The 25,521-nt window shown below is 43.1% G+C and overlaps 1 protein-coding gene and 1 non-coding gene across 5 annotated transcripts in view; both read left to right on the top strand.

Annotated features, from left to right (window-relative positions):
• The window catches only part of LOC126355024 (fibronectin type III domain-containing protein 5), a 1,528,277-nt gene that overhangs the window by 889,197 nt on the left and 613,559 nt on the right, over positions 1-25,521 (top strand). The window lies entirely within an intron of this gene.
• Positions 10,133-10,207, top strand: Trnas-cga (transfer RNA serine (anticodon CGA)). The gene has a single exon. It is a non-coding gene; the product is annotated as a tRNA-Ser (tRNA).

Below are 25,521 nucleotides of genomic sequence, written 5' to 3'. Positions count from 1 at the left end.
GCCAACACCCGGCATCATGGTGTGGGGAGCGATCTCCTACACTGGCCGTACACCTCTGGTGATCGTTGAGGGGACGTTGAATAGTGCACGGTACATCCAAACCGTCATCGAACCCATCGTTCTACCATTCCTAGACCGGCAAGGGAACTTGCTGTTCCAACAGGACAATGCACGTCCGCATGTATCCCGTGCCACCCAACGTGCTCTAGAAGGTGTAAGTCAACTACCCTGGCCAGCAAGATCTCCGGATCAGTCCCCCATTGAGCATGTTTGGGACTGGATGAAGCGTCGTCTCACGCGGTCTGCACGTCCAGTACGAACGCTGGTCCAACTGAGGCGCCAGGTGGAAATGGCATGGCAAGCCGTTCCACAGGACTACATCCAGCATCTCTACGATCGTCTCCATGGGAGAATAGCAGCCTGCATTGCTGCGAAAGGTGGATATACACTGTACTAGTGCCGACATTGTGCATGCTCTGTTGCCTGTGTCTATGTGCCTGTGGTTCTGTCAGTGTGATCATGTGATGTATCTGACCCCAGGAATGTGTCAATAAAGTTTCCTCTTCCTGGGACAATGAATTCACGGTGTTCTTATTTCAATTTCCAGGAGTGTAGTTTCCCGCGGAGGGATACCTGATACGTGGTGTAGCGTAGGGAAGCAGTGTCCCGCCTACAGCGCTCGTTGGCGAGACATGCACGCAATAATCTTTCAATGCAGTGAAGGAATGAACAAAAGGATTCTTGCGTTCTAATTCAATAGCAGTTTCATATATTACATTGTTATTAGTATTACACAACTGATTTCATTGTTCATTCAGACTATAGCGAACTGCAGTGTCTATATCATAAAAATATAATTGTTCATAACATGATTTACGACCTACCTAGAAGTCATTGAACCTGACCTGTGATAAAAAAAATGTCGTTTCTCTTAAAGTGATATACTTCACATAACACTGGGCCTGAAATTGACCATAGTAAATGCTGCATTGTAGCTTCCTATATTACTGAAATAGTTCTTTGATTTCTCTTGAATTCTTGGCCCGTCTGAAGTGCGTCCTTAATAGAGTCCGTTGAAAAATAAATTTTTGTTTTAGTGCTGGAAAAATTAAATTATCCCTTATGACAACACATTGTGTTGCATCACGTACAATAATCTCTGAAGCGAAACGATTTGTAATACGAACTCTACACTGTAAATTCATCAAACCGTAACTGCGACTGTCGAACTTATGTGAAATTACTTTCAGTGTACATTTAAATGTGTCGTTCAATAAAACAAATGCTTATCATTGTGGATGTCCGCATTCCTGTTACTTTCTCTACACAAAAATTGTATCTGTCTAGCTCTGCATCTTTCATTCCGACCAGTTAGCGTTCACCATCTGCGCATAGCCTAAAACAAATATAGTTTCCGTATAACAAGGGGAGTTGGAAGTCTTAGCTATTTAAAATGAAGAAATGAACAATTAGGAACTTACTTTAAATTTTCTGGTAGCGGTGACAAATCACCAGAAAATTGCTCTTGCAGAAATGTAAGCGAAATAATGACGCCAATACACAGCGTTATTTACAGACTTCGTTGCTACTATATTTTGATTTGCACTGCTCACAGCATCATCGAGTTAGCAGTTGTCGCACTGCAGCTCCACGGTATGGGTATTACTATAAATGAACGATATAAATATGAACGTCCCCAGAATGCAATTTCATGGGAAGCGATTTCAATAAATTTTGTTACTTTTATATGTCATTTGTAACAAAGCAACTAATTGTCACTCAGTGCAGAAGTTGGTAGCGTTTCAACTTTAGATGTTCACGTATTGGAGTTTTTAATGAGTGATGTAGAAGACATAATCATAGTTATGAATATGAAAGCATCTACTTCCTTTTACCACTGTTAATGGGTATGTACACACATAATGTTTTCTTTGTGCACACCTTTGGAAAAATACCTTTCGAATTATATCAGTTTCTTTGGCCCCCTTGTATAATTAATATTAAAAGTCGGTACAATTTTCGTGTTCACGTATTAATAGTATAATGGTACATAACAGGACAATGCCGGGTACTCAGCTAGTATTATAATAAAAAAACTTCAGTGTACACCCAGCTGTGTTAATGATTTCAAAAAGTGCATATATATTATTTTTAAAGTATTTATAAAGTTTATTTGCTTACATCATTAATACTCTCGGATGAAGAAACGCAATGGACTATTGCCAGCTCACGCTCTCTTTGACGGTCGAGAAAAAAAGTGTGAAATCTTACGCGTCTTAACTGCTAAGGTCATCAGTACCTAAGCTTGCACACTACTTAACCTAAATTATCCTAAGGAGAAACACATCCATGCCCGAGGGAGGACTCGAACCTCCGCCGGGTCTCTAACGGTCGAAGGAATGAAGTAGGAATAAAGGTAATCATACGACAGATGTGTCCTCACAGAGACGTTGAAGTGCATCACATAAGATTAGATGCATGTAGCATTTAGTTATTCGCAAGAAAGATTAGTTAACGGTAGCCCGCTAGAGATTTCGTTGTCCCTTCTGCAGCGAATATGTGTATCGTGCCTACCCTTCACGCACTCACAGCAATGTCGCTGGTGGTCACGTGCGACTGCGTTGAGCAGCGAGAGTGATTTGTGCCGGGGTGTCGGTCGCTTAGTGCGTCGGCCCACGTGATAGTCGATACATCGATCCTCGCATTCGCGGCTGCCTGCAGGCGTCGCTGGCGCGCGCGTGGTCAGTTTCCCCAGACACCTACTGGCGCCAGTGTTTGCTCCGGCGGCAGTGTTTGCCTCGGCAGCCCAACCGGCGGCTTGTTCTTAAAAACTAGAGAAGTCAGCTAGCTGTCAGTACCCTCCCCATCCCCTTTGTCTTCCTGCCAGCTGTGACGTCAGCAGGCAGCGCGGCAGATGTTTACTGAGGGACTTTCCTGCATGTCTGCTTAGCGGTGCTCTTCTGTTTAGACAAGCTAGCTGCACCAATTTTCCCTTCCTTGAAAACAAAGTAGAACGCAAAGCTATTGTCATAACAACCAAGAAAAACAGCCACACTGTACGGTGCTGGACGTTGTTAAACACTTTCTTTTGGTCTTCAAGATTACCAGTGTGAGCAGTTATGAGTAAATAATTTTAAGACTAGTGCAAGAAAACGGAATTAAAATAAAATCTAACCTTCAGAAGAGGCCCGTTGCACCTGTTCGGCTTACCTAAACCTCAGACATTGTTCGCTACGTGGATAAGCATTTTGTTCGTAAATATCTCTCTCCTTTGAGTTCTCTTTCACGGCCGGCCGCAGTGATCGATCAATTGTAGGGACTTCAGTCTGGAACCGCGCGACCGCTACGGTCGCAGGTTCACATCATACCTCGGGCATGGATGTGTGTGATGTCCTTAGGTTAGTTAGGTTTAAGTAATTCTAAGTCTAAGGGACTGATGATCTCAGATGTTAAGTCCCATAGTGCTTAGAGCCATTTGAACCATTTGAACCATTTTTCTCTTCGACGGTTGACAGCCAAATGGTCAGATATATTGCTCTCCATCTCTTACCTGTACCGATGGTGATGCTTTTATTCACGACTTAGTTGCCTGTTCGCGTAAGTGGTGCTTTCAATCTGGATTCTGTACTCTTATCTGTAATGGGTACTATTTCAAAATTACCTCTTATAAATGATTTTTACCTCATAAGTGGATCGTCAGTGGTCTTGCATCATAATAGAAAAAAAATATTTCACATTGCAAAAGGTGTTCATTTTTATGACACAACAGCCAGTTTCTGTCGTACATATACCATCTTTAGACCTGTAATGTCTCCACTGCTGGTCTGAAGATGGTCATTGACGAATGAAACCGACTACCGTATCATAAAAATAAACAAAATTTGCAATCTAGACTGACAGTTTTTTTCCGACGTTCCAATTACGAGTTCAGAAGTTATGTATAGGCACCATTAAAGATGGGTATAGGCACCGATTATAGACAATATCTGTCCGCGTGTACCATTAATATACCGGGTGATCAAAAAGTCAGTATAAATTTGAAAACTTAATAAACCACGGAATAATGTAGATATAGAGGTAAAATTTGACACACTTTCTTGGAATGACATGGGGTTTTCTTAGAACCAAAAAAAAAAAAAACAAAGACGCGTGAAAGATCTCTTGCGCGCGTCGTTTGGTGATGATCGTGTGCTCAGCCGCCACTTTCGTCATGCTTGGCCTCCAGGTCCCCAGACCTCAGTCCGTGCGATTATTGGCTTTAGGGTTACCTGAAGTCGCAAGTGTATTGCGATCAACCGTCATCTCTAGGGTTACTGAAAGACAACATCCGACGCCAATGCCTCACTATAACTCCGGACATGTTTTACAATGATGTTCACAACATTATTCCTCGACCACAGCTATTGCTGAGGAATGATGGGTGGACATATTGAGCATTTCCTGTAAAGAACATCATCTTTGCTTTGTCTTACTTTGTTATGCTAATTATTGCTATTCTGATCAGATGAAGCGCCATCTGTTAGACATTTTTTGAACTTTTGTATTTTTCTGGTTCTAATGAAACCCCATCTCATTCCAAGCACCTGTGTCAATTTGTACCTCTCTGTCTACATTATTGCGTGAGTTATTCAGTTTTCAAATTTATACTGACTTTTTGATCACCCAGTATTAGAATGTGAAATGAAGCTGAAAGCTCAAGACATGTGCTTAAAATGACCCACGGTTGAAGCTGATCAATTTCACGGATAGTAAAAAAAGTACAGTCCACTTGGGCCTAGTTTTCATTCTCGAACAACGTTAAGGCTGTAGACCACCACAACAATAAAATTTTGAAACGTTACAAATAAGATTATAGAATCCAGACTATGATGGTACGAGTACACCTTACACGAACAGACGACTAATTTGTGAAGAAAGATCTGTCAGTCGGATATCCTGCTTTTGTTACCTATATTTAAATGCGTGTCATTCAGTTCACGTACTCGGGAGGACGATGGTTCCAACCTGCGTTCGGCCATTCTTCTTTAGGTTTTCCATGATTTTCCGAAATCGCTTCAGGCAAATGCCGGGATGGTTCCTTTGAAAGGGCACTACCGACTTCCTCCCCATCCTTCCCTAATCCGCTGTGACCGATGTCCTCGTTCTCTGGTCCCGTCTCCGAAATCAGCCAACCAATTAATTCACGTATACACACTCGCCTACGAGTTGCGAAAATGCCCGCTCGAAGATGCAGAAACTTTTCCCTCACCTGAGATGTAATTATTGCGATAGAAGACGGTCGCTGGATCTTTGGTACAGCAGATATTCCGCTGACCAAAGGAATCCTCTACAAGGTGACGACTCATCTCAGAAAACACATAAAGTTAGCTGTAAAACGTTTAATACCGTAAACTGCTGTTTTTATCTCTTGCCTTGGTACTAAAAATCCTGTAAATGCATTGGATGGAATGGTTAAGTGTGTTCCAGAGAATTAATGCACACATAAACACTGTTTTTGTTCGTAACAGTGAACACCCAAGCAATAACTTATTTAAGTGGCGTGGCATGAGTTTATTTAAGACTTCTGCCTTCAGACTAACATGTGCGGTGGCCTCACAATATGTGTTCTGGTTTTTTCTGTACATATTGAGTTTGTTTCCTGTTATGTGATAAATTTTGTCCACTCGTCCTGTCGTCCACCGTCTTCCACCGTCTCTCTACTTCTCCTCGCAACTAAAGGCGCTCAGCTGTCGTTATTTCGGTGCATTAAATTCTTCGTTCATCATTCGTCCTCTGCTTCGATCTTCATCATAAATCAGTGGTTTTCAGTTTCTTGGTTCTCGGTTCTTCTGTCTTCCCTTTCCCGTCTTCTCCTTCGCCAGGCTCCCTTCTCCGACGAAACCTTCAAGACTAGATGTTTATCAATAATTTAATGACACATTTTAACATTGACGCCATGATGAGAATCGAGAAGAGTCTACATTACCCTTGTAATGATCTTCAAAGAGCTATTTCAAATCAATTGTTTCGCCAAATCGTCCCTCCGTGTCTTGTTATTGACTTAAAAAAGCGTTCCATTCAGTAATTTCGAAACTCAAAAATCCCCGAGAAGGCAACTCGTGACAAAAACTTACTTTCTCTCTCTTTCAATCGTCCTGACAACAGCTTTTTTACTATAGAGAAGAAACTTCTGAGAATGTATGTTTGGAGCACAGCATTGAATGGCAGTGAAACGTGGACTGTGGGAAAGGCGGAAGAGAATCGAAGCATTTGAGATGTGGTTCTACAGGCGAATGTTGAAAATTAGGTGGATTGGTAAGATATGAGGAGGTTCTGCACAAGATCGGAGAGGAAACGAATATGTGCATGGGACATCAGGAAATAACTTCCATGGTACTAGAGGGAGCTATAGATGACTGATCTCAATATATATATAAGTGAACAACGGAATCATTGAGATAGGCTCATCAGTATGTCTCCATCATGCAGTCTAAGGACCTAAGTGGTCTTCCTGCCTGCAATAAAAGATTATTTCGATGGTTATTACAGACTTCATTGGAAGGGGCAAGCAAAGAGCACGATAGCAATTACTGTAACTAAACGTGAAGAATAGACTTTTCGGTCGTGCATCTTGGGAGTAAAATCATACTGATTGTGCATATAAAATAAGACCAAAGGAAAAAAAAATTGCACAAATAAAGAAAACATTTCCAGCAAAGGATCTCAAGCGTTATTGAGCATTACTATTGAGCCAAGCAAACAGTTATTCGGGTGGTACATTTAAAATATAACATTGTATTCAACTTAAATGCGGGCAGTGTAGAAACCAAGGGTTTAAATGGTAAAATCATCACTCAAATCTAGCGATTCCAGTCTACGTCTATAAGCTGCAAGCAGATTTACAGTGTCCGTCCACTTTTTTTTCCGTTCCTTCTTTCACGAGACGGAGAATCCTATTATGTTATGCAAGCCTGCCCAGAAGGTATGCGGAATCTGTATACTAAATAGAACCGAGATGGACAAACCCTCACTTCTAGCTTCTTCCAATGGAGTTTGCCATCTTCGTAAGGCTTTCACGCAGAGTAAACGATCCCTTCATAAATCGCGCTGGTTTGCGTTGGATCTTCTCATCTCTTCTATTAATGCAGCCTGGTAAGAAACCCAGGCATGTACGGTAGAACAAGTATTTCGTAAGCAACTTTTATCGGGGGTGAATTATTTTTCGTAATATTCTTCCAACGAATCTCCCCTCTTTCTGTAATTTTTTTATGTGGTCACTCATTTTTTTTAAAAAAGTAGTAACTGTTTCCAGATATTTGTCCCTGTGCAGTTTTACAGTAGAGGACTGAACGCCTATTAATGGCAAATACGTTAGTTTTATTTATTCGTGGAGGTATGTATCGTATATGCTACTAAATGAAAGCAGTTTGTTTATTATTTACATATATATACAGGGTGGTCCATTGATAGTGACCGGTCCAACTAAAACATTCACATTTCTTTACGTACAACAGCAATATGTAATGAAAAATGGGGGTTCCTATTTTAAAAAAGGCAATTGATATACGTTTGACCTATGGAAGCGCCATCTAGCGGGCCAACCACAGCGCTATTTGGTTTCCCCCTTCAAGCTAGACAAGTTTCGTTCTTTGTAGTTTTTCCCCTGGGCAGCAGGTCAGGAAGTGAGGTGTACCTCCGTGCAGGTAAAAGAATAGCCTATGCTGACAGCAGTAGTCTACTTCACAGTGCAGTTAGGACCGTGCAGTAAACTTCAGGTGGCGAAGTTTGTGACGTGTTTGTGGAAAAGCTGTTCTACGCAGAGACAAAACAATCAACACACTGACAGTTTTACATGTTAAGCTACAATACACAAAAATATCTGCACTTACACCCATTACACCCTATATATGAATATGGCGTCCCTCCTATGAGTCGTCAGGGGCATTTTCTCTTGGGTCTCGGCTTGTTGTTTAACTCTCTTCAGTAAATTGATTCCTTAGGATGGACAGGATGTGTGACTGCTGTGTACGGACGCAGGAGGAGCTGGCCACTCTTCGCGAACAGCTGAGCGTGTTGATGGCCGTGGTCCGCCGTTTTCAGGCTGCTGCCTCGGAGTGTAGCTGCAGTGGGGAGTCTGGTGCGTCGCAAGGTACACCCCAGGTGTTACATGCTTCACCCAATGTCCCTGCTGTCGAGACATCTTCGCGGGTACCGGGCGCGGTTGGGCCACCCTCTCCCCAAAGGGAGTGGCGGGTTCAGCGGCGTCCACGGCGCACGAGGCGGAGGGTCAATGTGGAGGCTGGCCATGTGGTATCGCCCGCTCTGCCTGTGAGTGGACTTGTGGCTGCTCCTTCAGCAAACTCCGAGCAGGCACACGGGGGGAGGGGTTTATTAGTTATTGGGGGTCCAACGTTAGGCGGGTGATGGAGCCCCTTAGGGAAATAGCGGAAAGAGCGGGGAAGAAGGCCAGTGTTCACTCTGTCTGCTTGCCGGGGGGTCTCATCCGAGATGTGGAGGAGGCCCTGCCGGTGGCGATAGAGAACACTGGGTGCACCCGACTGCAAATTGTTGCTCATGTCGGCACCAATGACTCCTGCCGTCTGGGTTCAGAGGTCATCCTCAGTTCGTACAGGCGGTTGGCGGAATTCGCGAAGGCGGAAAGCCTCGCCCGCGGGGTGGAATCAGAGCTAACTATTTGTAGTATCGTTCCCAGAACCGGTCGCGGTCCTCTGGTTTGGAGCCGAGTGGAAGGCTTAAACCAGAGGCTCAGACGATTCTGTGGAGATCTGGGGTGCAAATTTCTCGACCTCCGCTATCGGGTGGAGAAATGTAGGGTCCCCCTGAATAGGTCAGGCGTGCACTACACGGAGGAAGCGTGTACTAGAGTAACGGAGTACGTGTGGAGTGCACATGGGGTTTTTTTAGGTTAGAGAATTCCCTCCCTAGGCCGGACAAGACGCCTCCTGAGACGCGGCACGGTAGGAGTAGGCAAAAAGCAACAGGGAATATTAATGTTCTTATAGTAAACTGCAAGAGCGTCTATAGGAAGGTCCCAGAAGTGCTCTGATTAATAAACGGTTACAACGCCCATATAGTACTAGGGACAGAAAGTTGGCTGAAACCAGACGTAAACAGTAATGAAATCCTAAACTCAGATTGGAATGTATACCGCAGAGACAGGCTGGACAGTGAAGGGGGAGGCGTGTTTATAGCGATAAGAAATGCAATACTATCGAAGGAAATTGACGGAGATCCGAAATGTGAAATGATTTGGGTGAAGGTCACGGTTAAAGCACGCTCAGACATGGTTATTGGATGTCTCTATAGGCCCCCTGGCTCAGCAGCCGTTGTGGCTGAGCACCTGAAGGATAATTAGGAAAATATTGCAAGTAGATTTCCTCACCATGTTATAGTTATGGGTGGAGATTTTAATTTGCCGGATATAGACTGGGAGACTCAGACGTTCATAACAGGTGGCAGGGACAAAGAATCCAGTGAAACCAGAATGAGATTTTCACTCTGCAGCGGAGTGTGCGCTGATATGAAACTTCCTGGCAGATTAAAACTGTTTGCCCGACCCAGACTCGAACTCGGGACCTTTGCCTTTCGCGGGCAAGTGCTCTACCAACAGAGCTACCGAAGCACGACACACGTCCGGTACTCACAGCTTTACTTCTGCCAGTATCCGTCTCCTACCTTACAAACTTTACAGAAGCTTTTCTGCGAAACTTGCAGAACTAGCACTCCTGAAAGAAAGGATATTGCGGAGTTTCGCAGAAGAGCTTCTGTAAAGTTTGGAAGGTAGGAGACGGATACTGGCAGAAGTAAAGCTGTGAGTACCGGACGTGAGTCGTGCTTCGGTAGCTCAGTTGGTAGAGCACTTGCCCGCGAAAGGCAAAGGTCCCGAGTTCGAGTCTCGGTCGGGCACACAGTTTTAATCTGCCAGGAAGTTTCATATCAGCGCACACTCCGCTGCAGAGTGAAAATCTCATTCTGGAAACATCCCCCAGGCTGTGGCTAAGCCATGTCTCCGCAATATCCTTTCTTTCAGGAGTGCTAGTTCTGCAAGGTTCGCAGTTGAGCTTCTGTAAAGTTTGGAAGGTAGGAGACGGATACTGGCAGAAGTAAAGCTGTGAGTACCGGACGTGAGTCGTGCTTCGGTAGCTCAGTTGGTAGAGCAATTGCCCCCGAAAGGCAAAGGTCCCGAGTTCGAGTCTCGGTCGGGCACACAGTTTTAATCTGCCAGGAAGTTTCAATCCAGTGAAACTTTTTTAAGTGCTTTATCTGGAAAGTACCTTGAGCAGTTAAACAGAGAACCGACTCGTGGCGTTAACATATTAGACCTTCTGGTGACAAACAGACCCGAACTATTTGAAACAGTTAACGCAGGAAGGGGAATCAGCGATCATAAAGCGGTTACTGCATCGATGATTTCAGCCGTAAATAGAAATATTAAAAAAGGTAGGAAGATTTTTCTGTTTAGCAAAAGTGACAAAAAGCAGATTACAGAGTACCTAATGGCACAACACAAAAGTTTTGTCTCAAGTACAGATAGTGTTGAGGATCAGTGGACAAAGTTCAAAACCATCGTGCAATATGCGTTAGATGAGTATGTGACAAGCAAGATCGTAAGAGATGGAAACGAGCCACCGTGGTACAACAACCGAGTTAGAAAACTGCTGCGGAAGCAAAGGGAACTTTGCAGCAAACATAAACATAGCCAAAGCCTTGCAGACAAACAAAAATTACTCGAAGCGAAATGTAGTGTGAGGAGGGCTATGCGAGAGGCGTTCAATGAATTAGAAAGAAAAGTTCTATGTACTGACTTGGCAGAAAATCCTAAGAAATTATGGTGTTATGTCAAAGCGGTAGGTGGATCAACACAAAATGTCCAGACACTCTGTGACCAAAATGGTACTGAAACAGAGGATGACAGACGAAAGGCCGAAATACTAAATGTCTTCTTCCAAAGCTGTTTCACTGAGGAAGACTGCACTGTACTTCCTTCTCTAGATTGTCGCACAGATGACAAAATGGTAGATATCGAAATAGACGACAGAGGGATAGAGAAACAATTAAAATCGCTCAAAAGAGGAAAGGCCGCTGGACCTGATGGGATACCAGTTCGATTTTACACAGAGTACGCGAAGGAACTTGCCCCCCTTCTTGCAGCGGTGTACCGTAGGTCTCTTGAAGAGCGTAGTGTTCGAAAGAATTGGAAAAGAGCACAGGTTATCCCCGTTTTCAAGAAGGGACGTCGAACAGATGTGCAGAACTATAGACCTATATCTCTAACGTCGATCAGTTGTAGAATTTTGGAACACGTATTATGTTCGAGCACAATGACTTTTCTGGAGACTAGAAATCTACTCTGCAGGAATCAGCATGGGCTTCGAAAAAGACGGTCTTGTGAAACACAGCTCGCCCTATTCGTCCACGAGACTCAGAGGCCATAGACACGGGTTCACAGGTAGATGCCGTGTTTCTTGACTTCCGCAAGGCGTTCGATACAGTTCCCCACAGTCATTTAATGAACAAAGTAAGAGCATATGGACTATCAGACCAATTGTGTGATTGGATTGAGGAGTTCCTAGATAACAGAACGCAGCACGTCATTCTCAATGGAGAGAAGTCTTCCGAAGTAAGAGTGATATCAGGTGTGCCGCAGGTGAGTGTCATATAACCGTTGCTATTCACAATATACATTAATGACCTGGTGGATGACATCGGAAGTTCACTGAGGATTTTTTCAGATGATGCTGTGGTGTATCGAGAGGTTGGAACAATGGAAAATTGTACTGAAATGCAGCAGGATCTGCCGCGAATTGACGCATGGTGTAGGGAATGGCAATTAAATCTCAATGTAGACAAGTGTAATGTGCTGCGTATACATAGAAAGATAGATCCCTTATCATTTAGCTACAAAATAGCAAGTCAGCAACTGGAAGAAGTTAATTCCATAAATTATCTGGGAGTACGCATTAGGAGTGATTTAAAATGGAATGATCATATCAAGTTGATCGTCAGTAAAGCAGATGCCAGACTGAGATTCATTGGAACAATCCTAAGGAAATGCAATCCGACAACAAAGGAAGTAGATTACAGTACGCTTGTTCGCCCACTGCTTGAATACTGCTCAGCAGTGTGGGATCCGTACCAGATAGGGTTGATAGAAGAGACAGAGAAGATCCAACGGAGAGTAGCGCTCTTCGTTACAGGGTCATTTAGTAATCGCGAAAGCGTTACGGAGATGATAGATAAACTCCAGTGGAAGACTCTGCAGGAGAGACGCTCAGTAGCTCGGTACGGGCTTTTGTTAAAATTTCGAGAACATACCTTCACCGAAGAGTCAAGCAGTATATTGCTCCCTCCTACGTATATCTCGCGAAGAGACCATGAGGATAAAATCAGAGAGATTAGAGCCCACTCAGAAGCATACCGACAGTCCTTCTCTCCACGAACAATACGAGACTGGAATAGAAGGAACCGATAGAGGTACTGAGGGTACCCTCCGCCACACACCGTCAGGTGGCTTGCGAAGTATGGATGTAAATGTAGATGTATTTACAAATTCTTTTTTGCTGTTTGTAGTTGAAGTCATCCCAAACAAATCGAGCTTATTGCATCTTTCATGCGACGCCTAGCGTCGACGGAAAGTATCCGTTAGTTGTCCATTACAAGTTCAATGATTTTTAAAGCGAAAAGTTACGTGCGTTCCCAAATTAGTCTAGCGCGAGAGTCGTTTCATGGATATTTATTAACAAGGACTATAAAGCACGAAGAATAACCAGCACTCCACCAGCGACTGAGTAGTGCTGCTGCATGTCGGTATCAGTCATCGTGTGCCAGGATGATGCAGTTGACTCTTCGTGTTTTACTGTCCATTTTAACAAATATCGATGAAACTAATATCACACTAAAGTAATTTGAAACTGCTATCACGAATGGGCACGTAAAACCAAGCTTTAAAAATCTTTTTGTAATTGGAAACACTCCGACGCTTTTCTTCGACACTAAGCGTCGCGTGATAGACAGCATGAACAGTATTCGTATGGGCTAACTATAGTTACAGATTGCTAAAACTAAATTGCAAATATTTGTCAAAACACCAGAGAAAATGCGTCTGACGACTCTTAGGAGGGACATCCCCTATATATTTTCACGGTTGTAGCACACTTCTTCGGGTACTCCCGAAATTACCTTTGTACCTTTTAAGTTCCTGTCTGCAAGGAAGTAATCATCCCAGCGGCAAACCTGGTCCAATACTACTTAATCTCCTATCGCGCTCATCAAATGACAGTGTGGTAGTGCATCAAAAACCTTTCTGCGGTGGGCAGAGTTACCCGTCAGTCGTTGTCTACAGCGCTGTTGTTCTCATGGACGAACAGAGTGAGCACAGTGTAGAAACAAGAAGACCTTCGCTGTTAATAGTCGAAAGTGTCAGTCGATGAGCTACAGTGTTATTGCATGTAAAACGTGATAAGTGACGTCCATATTAGTCGATTCTTCGACGATACACCGAGACATGGAAGCTCTCTCTCAGATTTCAGATTCTGCTTATGGCAAATTTGTCAGGATGCGGAAAGTACGAAAAGGATGGCTTCCAGTAGAAGTAACACATGCGGTATACTTGTCACGAAAAGTTGTAAATGATCACTCAAATGTGAATATTTATTTAAGCACGTAAACAGTGTTAGGTCTACATTTCTTCGTCAATACTTCGCTACCTCCATGACTTTATAGGCCCAAGGATGAGCAGTCTGCTGGACTATTCGTCATATGATAACGGCTTTTATGGGGAAATGACACGATAAAAACATCCAGTAACCAACCATAGGATAACATTCTACGAGTCGGGACGTGGAATCCCAGAAGTTTGAACGTGGTAGGGAAGCTAAAAAATCGGAAAAGAGAAATGCAAAGGCTCAATCTAGATACAGTGGGGGTCAGTGAAGTGAAATGGGAAAAAGATCAGGATTTCTGGTCAGATGAGTAGAGGATAATATCAACAGCAGCAGAAAATGGTATAACGGTACTAAGATGCATTATGAATAGGAAGGTTGGGCAGAGAGTGAGTTACTGTGAACAGTTCAGTGTTAGAGTTGTTCTTATCATCGACAGCAAACCAACACCAACGACAACTTTTCAGGTATACATACCGACGTTGCAGGCAGGAAATGAAAATATAGAGAAAGTATATGAGTATGTTGAATGGGTAGTTCTGTAAGTAAAGGGCAATGAAAACCCAGTAGTCATGGAGGATTTCGACGGTTGTAGGGGAAGGGGGAGAAGCAAGAGTCACAGGAGTATATGGTCTCGGTAGTAGGAAAGAGAAACGATAAAGACTAAGTTCCGCAATCAATTTCTGCTAGTTATACCGAGTGCTTGTTCACAACCACAAGAGGAGTGTGTATACTTGGAAAACGCCGGATGATTCGGTAAGATTTCAGTCAGATTACATCTTTGTCAGACAGCGATTCCGAAATCAGGTATTGCATTGTAAGGCGTATTCAGGAGTACATAAAGACTCAGATCACAGTTTTGTGATGACGAAGAGGAGGCCGAAGTTTAAGGGACTAGCTAGGATCAGTGTGCCAAGAAGTGGGATACGGAAGTACTAAGAATGAAGAGTTATGCCTGAAGTTCTCTAAGGCTGTAGAAATTGCGATAAGAAACAGCTCAGTTGGCTGTTGCAGAGGAAGGGATATCTCTAAAAACATCCATCAAAGAAGTTGGAAAGGAAAACATATGTGTCCAGGAAGATAACTGGTAAGAAACCAAGAGTAACTGAAGAAATTCTTCAGTTGATGGACAAAAGAAGGGAGAAATAAAACGTTCAGGGAAATTCAGGAATATAGAAATACTAGTCACTTAAGAATTAAATAAATGGAAATGCAGGGGTGCAAAGACGAAATGGCTGCTTGGAAAATGTGAAGAAATCGAGGGATAATTGACTAAGCACACAGGAAAGTAAAAAACACCATTGGTTAAATTAAAAGCAAGGGCGGTAACATTAAGATTGTACTGAGTTTTCCATTGTTAAATACAGAGGAGAGAGCGGATAAGTGGGAAATGTACATAAGCCCTTGTGTAAGGTTAGGAACTATCTTTCAACGTGATGGACGAAGAAACAGAGCCGATAAAAAAGAGATAGGGGATCCAGTACCAGGTTCAGGATTTAAAAGAGATTTGGAGGACAGAAGATCAAATAAGGCAGAAGGGATAGATAACATTCCATGGGAATTTCTAAAGTCATTGGAAGAAGTGGCAACAAAACGACATTCACTATGTTGTTTAGAATGTAAGAGTCTGGTGATGTACAATCAGACTTTCTGAAAAACATCATTTGCAAAATCCCAAAGATACAATTATCGCGAAATTCAGCTTAACAGCTCATTCATCCAAACTGCAGACTATAATAATATACAGAAGGATGGAAAATAAAATTGAAGTTCAGTTAGATGACGATGAGTTTGGCTTTAGGAAAGGTAAGGGCACCAGAAAGACAGTTCTGACGTTGCAGTTGCTAATGGCAGTAAGACTAAAGAAAAATGAAGAGACATTCATACGATTTGTTGACCTCGGAAAAGCATTCGACAGTGTAAAATGGTGCAAGGTATTTGAAATTCTGAGAAAGGTAGTAGTAAGCTCTAGGGAGAGACAGGTAATGTATAATATGTACAATAACCAACAGGGAACGATAAGAGTTGAAGCATAACGAAGTGATTAGATTAAAAAGGTGCAATATAAGAACGTAGTCTTCGGCCCCTACTGTTCAGTCTATACGTCATGGAAGCAATAACGGAAGTAATAGAAAGAGTCAATGGGAGTTTTAAAAATTAGGGTGAAAATATATCCAATGACAGTATTCGCTGATGACATTGCTATCTTGAGCAAGATTAATGTACAGTCTAATGGGTACAGAATGTGGACTGAAATTAAATAGAAAAAAGACAAAAGTAACGTGAATTTTCAGAAATGAGAACAACGAGAAACTTAACATAGAAATTTGTGATCAAGAAGCAGATGAAGTCAAAGAATTTGGCTACAGGACAGCAAAATAACACAAGACGAACGGAGCAAGGAGGATATAAAAAACAAACTAGCAACGGCGAAAAGGGCATCCCTAGCTAAGAGAAGCCTACTAGTATCATAGGCCTAACTTTGAGGAAGAAATTTCTGGGAATGTGCGTATGGAACACGGTATTGTATGGTAGTGAAACATGGACTGCAGTGAAACATGGACTCGTCTCATTCATCAAAGTTATTTTCCCAATCGCCTACGGTGTCTGCACCTGATGCATACGGTGAGATATTTGCAGTATTTTTCTTATTGAGCTGCCTCTTCTGCTTTTCTCTTTAAAAAAATGTTTGTGAAATCTTATGTGACTTAACTGCTAGGGTCATCAGTCCCTAAGCTTCCACACTATTTAACCTAAATGATCCTAAGGACAAACCCGTGCCCGAGGGAGGACTCGAACCTCCGCCGGGACCAACCGCACAGTCCATGACTGGAGCGCCGTAGACCGCTCGTCTAATCGCGCGCGGCTTTTCTCTTCACTAAACTTCCCCTTTGGTGATATTTTTGTGCCTTTTTTGCTTCCTTTCTTTTCTGATCCTTTTTCTTATTTTACAGTTTGAATATTTTCAGCAGCCTTTGCCCTTTGGATACTTTGCTGTCTTCCTCTTAAAATTCGTGGTTTTATCAGTTAGAAGCAACAGGTAATATTTCTTCCAAAAATTTCATATGTGCTGGCTTAGAAGTAGTCAGTTGTGAGGTGGTAATACTGAAAGTTTTTGGTTTAGTAAGAATGGAATCCAAAGTTATGCCAGTAAAGAACCTGCCTTATGCAGGTAACTCTGCTCTTTTGGTCTGCTTGGGACGAGTAGGTCTTTTGATGAGCTTTGAAGTGGTTGGTTGGCTTATGTATACATTCTGGTCTTTCATTTATTGGTTCAGACATATCTTCCCATACGTAAGTGTAGCCTGAGACCGCGGCTATCTTCAGTGGAATTATTACACAGTTCTTGAAATTAAATTGTGCTCTATCTCTCTCACAATAAAACAAGCGGTCCGTCCCTCTCGATTGTCTGGGAGAGATGGACCACACCGACTTCTGTCTGCAGGCAGCGAACTCGACGTCATTTTAGGTTAGTTTTATACCTACACAATTATCAAGCTACGAGTAAGAAAAGTGCATCCATATTGTGCAATATAAACCTTAATACTAAAACAAAGTAACTACACGACCAAGCTTTTCGCCTTACCAACACCGTGAATGATATTTTTTTCTCATAAGTTACACGAAACCGATACCAAACCCTCTGCACCACGTTTGTTCACAAAAGTACTTCATTGCAAGTAGACTGTGCTGCTCTCCAGTGGCACATTTGTTAATTACATGATTGGTCCTTCTCACCCCATGATCCACCTTTCCCTGACTTACCCTACGTGATAGGGCTGTTATTGTCCTCTGTATGCATAAACGATCTGTCAGATAGTGTCGGATAGCTGTCTGTTAATGTGTGCTGTTGACGCTGTATTACACGGAATGACTATTGGAGCATACAAGATAAATTAGACAGAATTTCTGTTTGGTTCAATGAATGGAAGCTTTCTCTAAATGTTCATGCATATGCGTAGACGGCGTTAAAAAGCGGTGTGAAATAGAACGAGCGCTTAAGTGCGGTAGTAGGAAACCGTAACAGTCGATTTAGTTTCATTGGGAGAATCGCGGGAAAATGTACTTCGTCTGTAAAAGAGACTGAGTATATATCAATAGTGCGAGCCATTCTTGAGTACGCCACGAGTCTGGGTTTCCTGGCAGGTCGGGTCAAAGGAGCACATCAAAGCAATTTAGAAGCGTTTTTTTTTTGTTTTTTTTTGTTTTTTTTGTTTCGATTTAGGGCGCACAAACATCTGGGGTCATACGCGCCCAAGCCAGAACTGTAGGACACGATGACCGAGAGGAGTTCAAAAACGACTAGACGTTAGTCCCAATCGACATAAGAGAAGACAACTAAAAACAGGGACGTGGAGAAAGGGATAAATAAGACACCATACACAAACGGAGGTCCTAAATCAAAAAATTAAATGGACTTCGCCGTATTGCTTTGGCGGATAAAAAGTAAAACGCCGTCAACAACCTGAGTGTCATCTGCTAAAACGGCCAATAATTCAGACGGCAAACCCAAGCGGTAACGTATACGATATAAAAATGTGCATTCCGTCAGGAAGTGGTGGACAGTTAAAATTTGGGAGCAATGTGTACAAAGTGGTGGGGAAGCGCCACTTATCAAATGACGATAGCTAAAAAGGGAGTGCCCAATAAGCAGGCTAGTTAGAATGACCTCTTCCTGGTGGAAAGGCCGAGAGGAGGTCGCCCAAGCCGCTGGGAGAGGATTAATAAGCCGGAGCTCTGGTGAAGCCAAAGGAACACAACCTCCTGAGAGACGGCAATGCAGAGATCATCGGAGGGAATATAGGAACTAGCGGGCTGACGTACTGCAGCCTTGGCAACAGCGTCAGCAGCCTCGTTTCCTGGCAGACCAAAGTGACCACGAACCCACATAAACATCACCGTGGTTGCACCAAGGGAGCAGGGACAGATTTCCTGGACCAGTTGCACTAAGGGGTGGGCGGCGTACAGCGCACATACACTTCGAAGGGCACTGAGAGATTCGGAGCAGAGGGACACAATAGAAAAATCTGTGTCACCGGATATACACCGTGGCCTGATATAGGGCGAAGAGCTCGGCTGTAAATAGTGAACAGTGTGCCGGAAGCCGATATAGAAAGACACGGGCGCCAATGACGAAGGCACACCAGACCCCACGGTCAGTCCGAGAGACATCGGTGTAGAAATTCCATGCGAAGGTCGTCACAGCGAAGGCGATAGAGCGAGGCTGAAGTAGTGTTCTTAGGAAGCAAATGGAGGCCAAGGTTGACATGGGCCGCTTCACGAAGCCATGATGTTGAAGGGTTCAAATCCACCAGGAATGTTGCAGGTAGCAGTCCCAGCAGGTGCCGAAAGCGAACTCCAGGAGATAACAGAAAAGAGGTCTTGTAGTTAGCGTTTCTGCCTCTCGATCACGGGGACCCGGGTTTGATTCCCGACCGCAGCAGGAATTTTCTCCGCTCCGGACTATGTGTGCCTGTTTTCCTTATCATTCATTATCATCACAGGCAAGTCCCCAAAAGCGGAGTGCCAGCCAACAGTTTCGTGCGCCCATTCTGTAATGGAAATCCTCTGTCAACACAAATGTAAATTTGTGGGGGAAAGACGACGTTCTTTTCGCAAAAAACAATCATGAGAATCAGGATTTGCGCCTGAGTGCAGAACGGTTCTGCTTTCTCAAACGTACCTTTCGCGGAAGGACAGCGAAGACAAGTTAAGAGAAAGTAGGGCATGTACGGAGGCACGTAGAGAGTCCTTTTCTCTTCGCTCCATCTGCGTATGGAAAAGGGAATGGAGTGACTAGTAGTGATACAACGTACCCTCCTACATTCATCGTACGGTGGGTTGCGGAGTGTATGGAGTTACAGATGTAGTTGACTTTTGCTGGAGTACCGATATTTTCAGAGAATGTGAACTGTGTCTTTTGCACGACGTACTCTCGACTCTTCAAATGTCCGTCCACATCAACACCATTATTCACGGGAGAACTCCTACGAAATACCATACCGCTTCGTACACAACTTGGGTATAACGTCATTATGTAATACAGGAAAATAGAGGAACTTGCCTTTTACAACCACAAGCAGTAAAACTATTTCGTTATACGTGACATGTAGGTCAGGCAAATGCGAATGTGGAACTCAGTTGTTTTTCCTGTTTTTTAATTTTTCGAGGCGCTGCATCACTTACGCTACTGCCAACAGTTACTTTCTATCAAATTGGTTTCATTCAACGACTTTTTTTTTAACGAGACGATTTCAGACAGTTAATGCACTCGAGACTAATACGTGTGGTATACGTAATAGGGTAGTAAGGAAGTCAAGCAGTCTCTGTAGGAATAATTGTCTACGAGGGACTGGAATTACAAGAAAAGAAATGTATCCATTTATCTTATGAGTATTATAACTGAGATGATTGATAACACAAACGTGTTGCTGTTTTGAATCTTCGAAAATATCGCTGGGAGATCTCATTTCGATAACTTGCTGGAAATAAACTTTCGAAGAATATCGCTGACCTGCACGAATTGTACGACGTAACGCCCTGGGACGATATTCTATGCATTTAAAGCGTGCAAACAAAATTACAGCATCTGTATAGTACCAAATTAATTAAAACATTCTAAATTGGATGCAGTAATGGTGGAAGGTTACCGAAACCAATTTAAAGATACGCTAACGGAGTGCACTGTGAACGAATGAGACGATAATGGAGTGACAACCGAAGTAATACGCTTGTTTTGATGTTAAATAGTAATTTAAGGTGGAGAACGACAAACAGTTTGTACTCGACAATAGCAGTGTGACAGTCCAGCAGCTCTTAACCCAGTGAGCTTTTGAATGAATATTTCACTTTGCAGTTGGAGCTGCACTGTTTTGAATTTTACGAGTCGGTATTTTAGGCCATGACTTGAACTTGGAACACATGTTCTCTGGTCTAGTGCGGCACACAGTTTTAATGTGTCTATTTCTGCTTCCTTTCGTAGCGAACCTTTCATTATTGTAGAGGTCATCTGCGTCAGTTCATTAATTATTTGCATGATCTCTATGCAATGTATGTCGCGAATGTCCATAGTTTTCAGTTCTCTACTTGTATAGTCATGTAACAACAGAGCACGATACGTACCTCGTAAAGCAGTTAGCATAACAGACACGTTGAATGATAATTGATTATGAATTATGTTGGGTTTCCACTATATGTGACAATGCAACGAGCTCATTACAAGTTTCTACAGGAAAACCACCTGATTCGGAAAGCACCTGGGATAATTTCGCTGAATGTTAAAGCTGTACAGCTCCACTTTCTAAATGGTATATTCTTTTAGGCCAGTGAAATATTTAACTTCCTGGGTATTATAACATATATTTTTAAGTTGATGGTGTGTACATTGAAAACACAACAGTATCGAATCTCCATGCCCACATACAGCCTAAATAAAACAATATCGGTTACAAGATTTATTCATGAAGCTATGTCATGCATACTTAAAACATTATTTACCAGAGTGTATTGGAGCTTAGATAACTGAATTTTAGATTAAATATGTGCAACAGCGGTAATGATGATCTTTAAATGCAGAAGATATTTAAAGTGTATTAAAACCTTTTCTTACCCTTGCCTCAGGGTTTGTGTCTCATGAGTTGCACATCTGGTAAGTTCTGTTAACAATATCAAAATACAGCTCTTCAGGCAATCACACATCGCTACTGAGCGTCCTTGTAGCGCAAGTCAAAGTGTTTATATCCAATAACGTGACAGTCTTGGTCAGTCATGGTTATAAGCAGTCTTCGATGTCAACACAGGACAATTGTCATACTACTATGTCAGGTTAGGATGAGGGAATGAAGCGCAATGAAACAACACGTCTCCAAAGCTTATGTGGCTTTATTTGAGAGAATAGAAAATCAAGTTAAACGAACAATGAACGAATCAGTATGGGCTTACTTCTGGCCCCTTCTTAGTAGTGTTGTATTTGGGGGATAGTGTAATTAGGAACAAATGGTGGTTTCTGTTTCGTTCAAAAATGGTTCAAATGGCTCTGAGCACTATGGGACTATGGGACATCAGTCCCGTAGAACTGAGAACTACTTAAACCTAACTAAGCGAAGGACATGACACACGTCCATGCCCGAGGCAGGATTCGAACCTGCGACCGTAGCGGTCGTGCGGTTCCAGACTGAAGCGCCTATAACCGCTCGTCCACACCGGCCGGCTCCTGTTCGGTGTTTCAGTTTAGTAATGGTCTTTAGAATCACGTGACGGAACGCGCACTTGTGATACAATCGGTAATTTGCAGCAGTTTTAATGTTTTTGCTGCTGTGAGACATAAGGTTGTGTTTTGTACAGCGTTGTTATGTATTAAAATCTCTAAATATTTAAGTACTGTGCAATACGCAACGTAAGTAAAAAAAGAAAAAAGGCGCACCACGAAGGAACTACCGTAATGGTGCAGAAATCAGCTGATTTGATAGGCATGATTGCAATTTGAGACAAAATGTATTATTTACTCAACAGAAAGAGCTTCACAAATGCAGCAAGTCAATAATGTGTAGGTTCACCTCTGGCCCTTACGCAAACAGTCATTCGGCTGCCATTGATTGATAGACTTGCTCGATCTCCTCCTGAGGGATATCGTACGAAATTCTGTCCAGCTGAAGCGTTAGACCGTCAGAATCGTGAAATGGTTGGAGCGCTGTGCACACAATGCCCCAAACGTTCTCAGTTGAGGAGAGATCTGGCGACTTTTCTGGCCAAAGGTAGGCTTTGGCAGACAAGAAAACAAGCGGTAGAGACTCTCGCAGTGTGCGGGCCGACATTATCCTGCTGAAACGTAAGTGCACGATCGCTTACCACGAAGGGCAACAAAACGGTGCGTAGAATATCATGGACGTTCCGCTATACTGTAAGGGCGCGGCAGATAACAATCAAAGGGGTCCTGCTTCGAAATGAAATGCATTCCTAGACCATCATTCCTGGTTATAAGGTATGATTATCCACCGCTATCCGGGGCCTCTCCAAATACGTCTTCGGCCAGGTATATCACTGACTGGAGTAGAATTTTCAGTGATTAGTTCCGCCTCGAAGTGAGCCCCGACCATCAGCGAAGACCTGTCTGGAGACGCACCAGAGAGTGGTGAGTTACAAACCTGAGTCGCAGCCATACTGCCCGACAACCAGGAGTGATGGTGAGTGGTGCCTGGTGCCATTTCTTTTCACAGCATGACCTCTTTGCTTGTCATCCGTGGAAACCTTACAGCACAGCAACAAATCGTCGATATTCTACGCCCCGTTTTGTTGCCGTCCGTGTGAAGCCGTCCTGGGCTTGCCTTTCGGCAAGATAATGTTCGCCCGCACACGGCCAGTGTTCCTGTTGCTTGTCTTCCTGCTTGCTAAACCCTGTCTTGGCCACCAAGATGACCGAATCTCTCACTTACGGAGAACGTTTGGAGCTTTATGGCCAGAACCCTCGAACCAGGTCGAGATTTTGGCGATCCAAAGCACCAATTGGGCGTAATTCGGTACGACATCTCTCAGGAGTACATCCAGCAATTCTGTCAATCAATGCCTATCCGAATAATTGCCCACGCTTTATTGACTTGTTCACTTTGTGAAGCTCTTGCTCTTGAATAAATCATCTAATGTTATGAAATTGTAATCATTTGTTTTTCAATACTCGTATACATGTACATCACATCTATCGGTTTCTTTCCAATTGGGAAAACTCCTTCATGGTGCGTCTTTTCTGCACTTAGAAAGTATGAAAGCTGTTGTCAATTCTTCAGTCTCTCAGTCTTATGGTGTATATTTATAAAACTAGTTATATAACACGTAGACAAATATACACAACTGGCCATTAAAATTGCTACACCAAGAAAAAATGCAGACGATAAACGGTTATTCATTGGACAAATATATTATACTAGAACTGACATGTGATTACATTTACACGCAATTTGGGTGCATAGATCCTGATACATCAGTACCCAGAACAACCACCTCTGGCCGTAATATGGCCTGGGCATTGAGTCAAACAGAGCTTGGATGGCGCGTACAGGTACAGCCGCCCATGCAGCTTCAACACGATACCACAGTTCATCAACAGTGGTGACTGGCGTATTGTGACGAGCCAGTTGCTCGGCCACCATTGACCAGACGTTTTCAATTGGTGAGAGATCTGGAGAATGTGCTGTATTCAGAAAGCCACGTAAAGGACCAGCAACATGCGGTCGTGCATTATCCTGCTGAAATATAAGGTTTCACAAGGATCGAATGAAGGGTGGAGCCACGGGTCGTAACACATCTGTAATATAACGTCCACTGTTCAAAGTGCCATCAATGCGAACAAGAGATGACCCAGACGTGTAACCCACTGGCACCCCATACCATCACACTGCGTGATACGCCAGTATGGCGATGACGAATACATCCCTCCAATGCGCGTTCACCGCGATGTCGCCAAACACGGATGCAACCATCATGATGCTGTAAACAGAACCTGGATTCATCCGAAAAAATGACGTTTTGCCATTCGTGCACGCAGGTTCGTCGTTGAGTACATCATCGCAGGCGTTCCTGTCTGTGATGCAGCGTCAAGGGTAACCGCAGCCACGGTCTCCGAGCTGATACTCCATGCTGCTGCAAACGTCGTCGAACTGTTCGTGCAGACGGTTGTTGTCTTGCAAACGTCCCCATCTGTTGACTCAGGGGTTGAGACGAGGCTGCACGATCCGTTACAGCCACGCGGATAAGATTCCTGTCATCTCGACTGCTAGTGATACCAGGCCGTTGGGATCCAGCACGGCGTTCCGTATTACCTTACGATAAACCGCAATCACGATAGGCTACAATCCGACCTTTATCAAAGTCGGAAACGTGATGGTACGCGTTTCTCCTCCTTACACGAGGCATCACAACAACATTTCACCAGGCAACACCGGTCAACTGCTGTTTGTGTATGAGAAATCGATTGGAAACCTTCCTCATGTCTACATGTTGTAGATGTCGCCACCGGCGCCAGCCTTGTGTGATTGCTTTGGAAAGCTAATCATTTGCATATCACAGAATCTTCTTCCTGTCGGTTAAATGTCGCGTCTGTAGCACGTCATCTTCGTGGTGTAGCAAAATAATGGCCAGTAGTGTACTTGCTCGTCGTGTACTATCTTGTACCGTGAAACGGAAAGTCTTGTACAGTGGAACATGTGTTATCTGCAAAGGGACTAGGATTGTTTAACGTCTTAACAATTTTCTGCGTCTCGAAAATGTAGATTTGTGTTAGATACCAATTTCTTCTGTTTTAAAATGTTTTCAACTTCTTTCTTATTATCGAAAATGATTCATCCTAATTTCATTTCAATTGGCGATTACTGTTATGTTGTAGAGTATAATGTAACACATAGACTATTAAATACAGCATTGACAAGGTTTTTCTCGAGTGCAGCACTTTTAAATTTGAACGTATTTTTTGTCCTCAGGCAGCTTGCATGACAATGTTGTACCCTGGGACAGATTTTCACATAGTGAAAAAACCTTACTTCCCCACAGTAATTGTAATTTCAGAAAAAGACTCCAGTACACATAAAATGAAAGCTGTAATTTCAAATTGGAACAAGAACACATATTCACCTTCTATTACAGGATTGGAGTCGAAAGTCTGGTATGTGTTCCAAGATACAAGACCCTTCCTAACGTTGAATCTCGTTGGAGCTGAACGCATGCACCACTTCAGTTTAATATGGTGCCATGCAGTCGTTGTACCCTCATCTGGTGTAAGTTACCTTGGAGGTGTTGTAATTCCTCGCTCTCTATGTTCTGATATTGGCTAATTAACATCTCATAATACCACAGTCATAACACTGAGTAAATT

This window comes from Schistocerca gregaria, chromosome 3, assembly GCF_023897955.1.
Source record: "Schistocerca gregaria isolate iqSchGreg1 chromosome 3, iqSchGreg1.2, whole genome shotgun sequence".
NCBI classification, from domain to species: Eukaryota; Metazoa; Arthropoda; class Insecta; order Orthoptera; family Acrididae; genus Schistocerca; species Schistocerca gregaria.
The sequence above is the reverse complement of the archived record's forward strand: the minus strand, read 5'-3'. Positions and strand labels throughout refer to the sequence as shown.